Consider the following 10,144-nt stretch of genomic DNA (forward strand, 5'->3'; position numbering starts at 1 on the left):
AAGATAGACTCTCAATTTGCAAACAATCATGCATTGGTTCTTTGGTCTGAGGATAACTAAGAGCTAAAATAACTTATCCACTCTCAGGTGCATGTAACCCTGTATCATAAGGTCCTTCCTCACCCAAACCTAATGAAAAAAATAGATCCATAATTAATTTGTTTTATTCAAAGATGACCTAATAAAAAAGAATCAACACAGATTTATATTAAAAGACAATATGAAAATAAAAAGAAGTCATAAATTTTAAAAAAAAAAAACAGGAAATGAAACATTGACCAAAAAAAAAATACAAAAATTATTGACAAAGAACAGGGGGAAAAATGACTGATATAACTAAGCATCTAAATATTAGGGGGAAAAAAGCAACTTTAAAGTAGAAGAAAACGTAGGGGGAAATCTTCATGACACTGAATTTGGTACTGATTTCTTGACTAAGACACCAAATAGCACAGGCAACAAAGGAAAAGTAGATAAATTGGACTACATCAAAATTTAAAACTTCTGCGCATCAAAGAAAACAAGACAAAAGACAACCCACAGAATGGGAGAAATATTTGCAAATCATATATCTGATAATGTGTTAATATCCAGAATATATGAAGAATTTCTACAGCCTTTTGGTGGGAACTGCCATCTTACAGTAATTCACTGAAATGACCAACACAAAGGGAAAGAGGAGATGTACCCACTCTATATTCCCTAGACCTTTTAGAAAATATGGAGTTGTTCCTTTGGCCACATACATGTGAATCTACAATAAAAGTGATATTGCAGACATCAAGGGAATAGGCACCATTCAAGAAGGAATGTCCCACAAATGTCATCATAGCAAAACTGGAAAAGAATACAATGTCACTCAGCATGCCGTTGACATTGTTGTAAACAGAAAAGTTACAGGCAAGATTCTCGCCAAGAGAATTAATGTATGTGTTAAGCATATTAAGCACTCTAAGAGCCAAGATAGCTTCCTGAAGTGTGTGAAGAAAAATGATCCAAAAAAGAAGGAAGTCAAGGAAAGAAAGGTACTTGGGTTCAACTGAAGTGCCAGTCTGCTCCACCCAGAGAAGCACACTTGGTGAGAACAAATGGAAAAGAGCCTGAGCTACTGGAGCCCATCTCCTATGAATTCATGGCATAATAGGTGTTAAATAAGTGAATAAGTAAATAACCTCTGGACTTTTTAAAAAGAGAGAGAGATCTCCTATAATCCAACAACAAAAAAACAAACCAATTAAAAAATGGGCAAAAGACTTGAATAGACCTTTCTCCAAAGAAGATACACAAATGGGCAATAAACACATGAAAGATCAATATCACTAATCATAAGGGGAAAGCAACTCAAAAGATACCATTTGCACCCATGAGATAACAATGAAGATAGCTGCAATTGAATTTAAAAAAAAAAGTGTTGACAAGGGTGTGGAGAAATTGGAACCTTGTTGGTAGGAATGTAAACTGGTGCAGTAGCTGTGGAAAACAATATGGCAGTTCCTCAAAAAATTAAAAATAGAATTACCATATGATCCAGTGATTCAGTTTCCAGGTATATACCCAAAAGAAATGAAAGCAGGGTTTCAAAGACATATTTGCACAGCACACCCATGTCCAAGGCAACATTATTCACAACAGCCAAAAGGCGGAAGCAACTCAAGTGTCCATCAGTGGATGAATGGGTAAACAAAATGTGCTCTATATATGCAATGGAATGATGATCCTTTAAAAGGAAGGAAACTCTGACACAGGCTACAACATGCACGAACCTTGAGGACATTACGTTTTGTGAAATAAGTTAGTCGCAAAAGGACAAACACTGTATGATTCCACTTAAATGAAGTACCAAAAGTAATGAAATTCAGAGATAGAATGTAGAATGGTAGTTGCCAGAGGCTGGGGAGTTGTTTAAATGGATATAGAGATTCAATTTTGTGAGATAAAAAGAGTTCTGGAGATTGGTTGCACAACAGTGTGAGTATACTTAATACTACTAAGCTGTATACTTAGAAATGATTAAAATGTTAAATTTTTTACTACAACTAAAAATAATTTCATTTTAAAATTTTTTTTATAATCTTACAAGAAAGATAGCTCAAAGCAGAGTTACAAAGTTTCTGCCAAGATTTATAATAGAAGATAAGAGGAAACAAAGCATGCAGTGACAAAGCTCAGGAAATACATGGAAAATCATCACAAATAGTAAATCATTAAAAATATGAAGTCTATATTGAAAGGGGCACAAAGGAGAACAGACATTAGTGCAACACAGAAAGAGACAAGTAGGACAAGAGGACAGAAATGACTAAAACAAACAAAATTTTAAAGGATTCAAGGAAAAAATGATATGGAAGACATAATGACAATCAACACATGCATAATTGCAATATTTACTCTGATGGAGAGAAACAAGTAATTAGAAACCAAAAAAATTAAAGATCTACTTTTAGAAAATTTTCCATCAATAAAAGAGAATGAACTTATAGATTGAAAGGGCCCACTTTATCCATGGAGAAAATTGTTACAGAATGGCCCATACCAAGATGTATCCTGGTGGGGCGCCTGGGTGGCGCAGTCGTTGGGCGTCTGCCTTCGGCTCAGGGCGTGATCCCGGCGATCTGGGATCGAGCCCCACATCGGGCTCCTCCGCTGAGAGCCTGCTTCTTCCTCTCCCACTCCCCCTGCTTGTGTTCCCTCTCTCGCTGGCTGTCTCTATCAAATAAATAAATAAAATCTTTAAAAAAAAAAAAAGATGTATCCTGGTATAATTGCTACACTTGAAAAATATAAGATACCTTGAGCAACTAGGCCAAAGTTCCAGTCACTTTAAAGTAAAGAAAAATTCTGATATTTCAAACTACCCAGCAACACAAAATAATGGAAGATCATGGGAAAATGCTAATCAAGTCTCAGAGAAAGAGCGACCCAAGAATGTTCTATCCAGCCTTACCATTGTTTAAGGATAGAGACAACAGGCAGATATTTTTCAAATTTACAAGAACTCAAGGGAATGAATTCCCATGAGCCTCTTGGAGAAACTACTAGAGGTCAGGGTTCAACCAGCCAAGAAGGACAAGAGAAACTACTATAAAAGGCCTGACAATGGGCATTGATCCATTTCGCCATAAGAACTATGGGGACTACATTTAGAAAATAGAAAGTATGTGTTATACAATAATGTAGAAATAATATTACTTAACAAAAATTGGGAGGAGATTGGGAAAAACAAAGGTGGAAGATGATGTAGGGATGCTGATTTTGTCATCTTTTCTAGGTTGGGGTCAAAATATACAAATTTGATTCAGTAAAGCAACTAGGAGTAAGATAAATATATTGAGAGTATGAATGTGAACCCTAGAAATTTCATAAAAAAGAGAACCAATAAAAACTGGGTATAAGAGGGGGGAAGGATGGAGAGAGGAGAGATGGAAGCAGAAGTGATTGCAGCAAAGCCAACAGGGTCTAAACGAAGAGAAAAGTGAAACACTAGAAGAAATTCAAAAGCAGATCACAAACTTTACAAATCATTAGAAAGTACACAGACCATCCCACCATCACACACATAAGCAAAACGGATCATATAATAAAGGATTATTTGCAAACAAAAATAGGAGGCATAACATCAAATATGATAACAGAAGTAACATGTGACTTCTTTTTTTTTAAGATTTATTTATTTTGTTTATTTTAGAGAGAGAGAGAAAGCAGGGGGAGGGGCAGAGGAAGACAGAGGATCCCAAACAGGCTCCATGCTCGGTGCAGAGTCTGGAAGGGGGCTCGATCTCATGACATTGAGATCGTGACCTGAGCTGAAACCAAGAGTTGAACCAACTAAGCCACCCAGGTGCCCCTGCAACTTCTTTTTTTAATAACAAATATAAATTATCTTAAAATCTATTAAAAGACCATATTCTTATATTGGGTCATGAAGCAAAAAACAACTATGTGTACCCCAGAGACATATCTAAAACAATCTAACTCAGAAAAGTTGAAAATGCGAGGCTGCATAGATCTATGCAGGCAAATGCAAACTAGAAGAAAGTAGAGGCTCTGAAACTCTCAGACTGGGTTGAATTCAGGGCAAAACAGTAGTCAACGGGTGGTAGCATGAGACATCAAAAACAAGGAAAAATAAGCAAATGCACATTAATAGGAGACTTTAACCCACTTCTCTCAATGACTTAAAGTGAAAAAAAATATAGGCAGAATATAAAAAAAAACCTAAAGACACAAATTAATCACATAGGACTAATCAACAGGCCACACTCTATACTCTAAAAGATAAAAAGCACACTTGCAGGTATTTGATTGGCTCAAACCAAGAGCTTTGAGACCAACTAATCTTTGCAGACTTAGAACAGACTAAGGAGTTATGTTGGGAAGCTTCTGGCAGCAGACATCTGAATCCCCCCAAGTCCCTCATCAGAGAAGAAGAGTAGAAGAATCACCTACAGGGACATGTATCCTCTACTCTTCAACCTGCTGCTATTCTGTCTGGCAATAGTAGCCTCTCGACCCCATAGACACTACCAGTTCACATGTAGCCCCGGGCACTCCAGGCAGTGCCCAACTTAGTGGGTACACCACAGACCTTTCCAGAATGGTTCATCTTGCTACTACACCACACCCTTGTGCCTACATAGATTCAGGTCAGAACCAGACAGAATTCTATAGTCAGTTTGTTGTTTGTTTGCTTGTTTGCTTGCTTGTTTTTGATAGGGGAAGCAGTTATGGCAGATAGACCACAGATTTTAGATTCAGACCACAAGCTTTGTGAGCTTCAATAAGTCACACAACCTCTCTGGACTTCAGTTTCATAAGTCTCCAGGCAAAGAGAGACATCATAAGATGGAGGAGGTACTTCTCAGGGCTGCTGTCAGGGTTGACAATAATGAGCATAAAGTATCTAGTACAGCACCTGACAAGTAGCACCTGGTCAGTGAATGGTGGCTGCTTAGTCACCACTATTCCCCTCAAAGCTTGCCCTGAGAGTCCTCCTGCTAGATGGAGGAAATCAATTCATGTCCTCTCAGATCATAATAAGGCCAGATGGCATCACAAAGGATGAGAAGTGATAGGATGGCAAGTGTGCTCTGCTCCTCTATGATTTATATCACAGACAGCATGAGCAACTAACAGAAGCTTTACACTCCTGCGTGTGCATGCACACAGAGATACATGTATGCACACACACCCCTTCCTAGAGCACTTTGGTCCAGAATCATTAAGACCTTTATGTGTTCATTTAATGTATGTGACCAGTGGCTGTCATGACTATGTGGATTCACCTCTAAAAAGAGCACAAAATACAGGAAGCTCTCTCTTGGGAGTGTCTCATCATTAAATCTCTCCCCCTCCATCTTCTTTGCCTTTTATCAGCCCAGCTCCACAGGTGTTATTTTCTCCACCTGCCCTTGCAAACTTCCATTTCAAGAAGTCTGTCTGATGGCTAGCCATTCAGCTTGGATGATAGCCTTGCAAATAAACATGAGCAGAAAATTTTACCCAACAAACTAGAGGTCATTCAAATGCTCTCTATCTGCAAAACTCAATTATCTTCTCTGACAGTTTCTTAGCCTGTCTGCAAAGGCATAAAAATATGGATAATAACATTGTATTTGAGACATGGACAATAAGAGCAATTAACATTTAGTGATCACCTACTCTAAATTAAGTGCTTTACATAATTTGTCCCAGCAACTCCTCCCACTAACCCTACAGTATAAGAAATTTCATCCCAGCAAGTATGGGGAAACTGAGGCTCAGAGAAGTTAAATAATATGCCCAATTAAGTGTTAGGGAATGGGTGACAGAGCCTCCATTCTGTGGACAGAGCCCACCTCCTCAATGTCAGGCTGTGGACACAGTAGTCATCTGTTGGAGGTTTAGGTGCTGTTATGGACTGCGTAAATGTGTGCCCTGAAAATTCACATTGAAATTCTAACCTTCAAAGTGATGGTACTAGGAGCTGGGGCTTTGGGGAAATGTTTAGATTGAGAAGTCATGAGGTTAGAGTCCTCATGATGGGAATAGTGTCATAAGAAAAGAAATAGATTATAACTTAATCTCTCTTGTCCACATGTGGATACAGTGAGAGGCAGCTATCCATAAGCCAGGAAGAGAGCTCTCATCAAAACCCAACCATGCCAGCACCTTACTCTCAGACTTCCCAGCCTCTGAACTACAAGAGAAAAACATCTGTTGTTTAAATCACCCAGTCTCTGGTATTTTGTTAAAACAGCCTGAGGTGACTAAGACAGCAATCTCCTTAAGAGTCTGCCTGAAAACAACAAATGTTGGCAAGGATGTGGAGAAAGGGGAACCCTCTTACACTGTTGGTGGGAATGCAAGCTGGTACAGCCACTCTGGAAAACAGTATGGAGGTTCCTCGAGACATTAAAAATGGAACTATCCTATGACCCAGAAATTGCACTACTAGGTATTTACCCCAAAGATACAGATGTAGTGAAAAGAAGGGGCACATGCACCCCAATGTTCCTAGCAGCAATATCCACAATAGCCAAACTGTGGAAGGAACTGAGATGTCCTTCAACAGATGAATGGATAAAGAAGATGTGGTCCATACATACAATGGAATATTACTCAGCCATCAGAAAAGATGAATACCTACCATTTACATCAACATGGATGGAACTGAAGGGGATTATGGTAAGTGAAATAAGTCAAGTAGAAAAAGATAATTATCATATGGTTTCACTCATATGTGGAACATAAGGAATGGCGCAGAGAACCACCAAGGAAGGGAGGGAAAACTGAAGGGGGAGACATCAGAGAGGGAAACAAACCATGAGAGACTCTGGACTCAGGGAAACAAACAGAGGGTTAAAGAAGAGAGGGGGTGGGGTATGGGGTAACCAGGTGATGGGTATTAAGGAGGGCACGTGTTGTATTTGCTACAACATGGACGGCACTGGACGAGATAATGCTAAGTGAAATAAGTCAAGCAGAGAAAGACAACTATCATATGATTTCTCTTATCTATGGAACATAAGAACTAGGATGATCGGTAGGGGAAGAAAGGGATAAAGAAAGGGGGGGTAATCAGAAGGGGGAATGAAACATGAGAGACTATGGACTATGAGAAACAAACTGAGGACCTCAGAGGGCAGGGGCGTGGGGGAATGGGATAGACCGGTGATGGGTAGTAAGGAGGGCACGTATTGCATGGTGCACTGGGTGTTATGCACAGCTAATGAATCACTGAACACTACATCAAAAACTAATGATGGCTAACTGAACAAAAAACAAACAAACAAAAAAGAGTCTGGCTGAAGACTCTCAACATTTCCAGGAGCAGAGTATGAGCTGTGTGCCTGGCTACAAGCAAGGTTTGGGACAGGTAGGGAATGAACTCTAGGACAGAAGTGCATATGCTCCTTCAAACTTGGGAGGGTTTCTCTAAAACAGAGGAAGAATAGGCAAGCCAATTCCAAGGAAAAGATAAAGTCATCTGCAAAACTCCAGGGAACTGAAACAAATGCCTAAGTGAATTTATAATGAAAGATACCTGTTCTTAATTCCTCTCCTCAAATACAATTTCTTCCTTTCAACTTCCACTTAGGTAAGCTGTTTTCACACGCAGATCTTTCAATCCTCATTTCTACCACCACCATCCTCTTTTTAAAAATGCTTTAAAAGGGGTCATTTGCTAATGCCCATATTCCTACATTCAGTTCAATGCAGCTATGTAAGGAAACCTAAAGCCTGATCCACCCATGTTCACAGCTTGGGAGGAAGGCAGGCAGCCTGCTGGCACAGCCATCTGCTACATCTGGTACCTTTGAATCCCAATCTGGCCTGGCAGCTGAAGCCCTGGCTCAGCCCAGCCTGGGCCACCCTCTCTGACCCTCTGGTCCTCAGATTGAGTTCTCATCCTGCTCCTGCAGGCTACCAGGTAGTCCCTCTTCAAAAGCCAGTGATGTTAGTCACCATACAGTACTTCATTAGTTTTTGATATAGTGTTCCACAATTCATTACGAACATAACACAATTTTTAAAAAGTTATAATAGTGTAAGTCTCAAGGCATTAAAATTCAAAATAAATAAAAAAGTCAGTGATGTATAACAGCACCATTGTTTCCCTTTCTTCTCCACGGACTCTGGGGATTTCCACCTCTGAAGTGCAGTTCAAAGGGCTTCCCTGCCCTCCAGACTTGATTGCACTCCAAGCCACAGGCCAGGGCATCCTGCCAGCCTGTGGTCTGAGGCTCTAAGCCCTCCCTCTGAAGTTCGGGGTTTCTCTGTGACCATGCCAGCTTTTGGTTTCTTGACTTTCCAAAACACTAAGATGACTTTCCGTAACAGTTCCCACCACTGAATAATCGCCCAACTGGATTGTCAGATTGGGGTTCAAAATATCAGTTCTCTTTGTCACATGGCTCTGATTTTCAAACAGTAACCGTAATAACAATAGCAATAATGGAGAGCTGATGTTTAAATGCTAGACAAGTAGCTAAGATCACATTGTGCATAGCTCAATGAATCTTCAGAGAAAATGAGATTCAGAGAGATTAAGAAGCTTCTCCAAGACCACAAATCTAGTAAGTAAGAAAGCTGGAATCCTAAGCTAAATCTGCCTGGCCCCAAATCTTTAAATATAAATAATAAAATAGTATAATTATATAATGTTTAAAAAGAGAGAGAAAGAAATAAAATCCTTTCCCCCACTCTCCACTAAACCTTCAAAAGAGAATACCACACAAGTTGTGTTTTCCTAAACTTTGGGGCCTTTCTTAATCACTAGGCTAACTGGCCTCCCAGAAATTAATTTCTCAACCCAGCAAGTCAACAGCAAGATATGTGCCCTATTGTTATCATTCTAGAATTAACTGTTTCTCTGCCTGAATTCCAAACAAGTTCTGTGCCCTTCAAGAAGAACCCACAGGATCTGGTTTATAAAGGCTCTCAATAAAGGGTGTTTTCATTGCCATAACTGCAAATTCTGTCATGCTATCCATGCTACAACATGGTTCCCAGGACTTTAAGATTCATGGTCCACTCCCTTGTTCAACCCAGGAAAGGGTTATGGGTGGTCAGGATGCCTCTGACAACAGCAACTTATAATCTTGATGAGAAGAAGTCAGCTTTCACCTCCAGTAGCAGTCTGGATGCTTCCCTATAAAAGACAAAGACGATTTCAGGTGTGCAGGAGGACGGAAAACTCATATTTGAAGAAGGTTTAGCTTTGCTGGCCCTCCATGTGGGACTGGACCTCATCCACCAGGCTTTATACAGGAAGCACTGATACTAAGTAGAAGATGGGCCACAAGCAGAATTTCAGTGAAAAGTACAGTGATCTGATCAGTTGGGGGCTGAGATTTTGCTTCTCCAAGCCATCCTCTGGATCCTGTTGGCTACTCCCTGCTCTCAGACATCAGAGTCCCTGACCTGCAGAGGAGGGAACAACAGCTGGTGAAGAGACAAAATATCAAGACACATCAAAGCATAAAACAGAATGGGAGGGGATAATTTCAACAGGATCCATAAAGGAGGATTTCCTGAACAAGCCAAATCATTGGACTTTATCTAGGTCCTAGAGACAAGCCTGTGAGGTTTCTCCTCTTGGCCTTTCTCCTCTTGGCTTCCTGTAGAACACAGCCAGGAAGATCAGTGTCAGAAGACTGATGTGTTTTGAAACCCATAAGCCTATCATTTGGAAGGGATGTCAGGGCCCACCGTCACCACTTTAAGAACTCCAAGACTGCTCAAGAGCTCATAGGCATGAGATGAGAATTAGATCACAAGGTCAGAGAGGTTTCTAGAGTGAAGGGTCAAAAAGAACTTCTGCTTCTTAAGTGTTACCCCAGAGTGAAAATAGAGGGGGGGAAGTGGAAACTGAAATAATTGGTGCTTTGTTCTTTCTTTGAATGGAATTTGCCTTCTTTCAAATCTCTATCAGTTTATAGGCTGACAGATCTACTCCAGCTCCTCATATTAGAAATAAGAGAACTGATCCCCTAAGGAATCACATCACCTCCTCACCACCATAGACTCAATTCAGCTCTCCATTGAAGCTAGAACCAGACCTCCTGTTTCCCAATTCAAAGATCCTTCTTCTGCATCAGGAATCTCCTATATGAATATTAAACTCAGAAGGAAGTGGTCACAAACTGCAACCTGCCAAAGTAGA

General features: G+C 40.1%; 1 pseudogene; it reads left to right on the plus strand.

Annotated features, from left to right (window-relative positions):
• Window positions 1-541: 541 nt before the first annotated feature.
• LOC121104232 lies at window positions 542-1,213 on the plus strand (annotated as a pseudogene).
• The last annotated feature ends 8,931 nt before the right edge of the window (window positions 1,214-10,144 follow it).

The sequence above is a fragment of the Ursus maritimus genome, unplaced genomic scaffold, assembly GCF_017311325.1.
Source record: "Ursus maritimus isolate PB19 unplaced genomic scaffold, ASM1731132v1 scaffold_20, whole genome shotgun sequence".
NCBI lineage: Eukaryota > Metazoa > Chordata > Mammalia > Carnivora > Ursidae > Ursus > Ursus maritimus.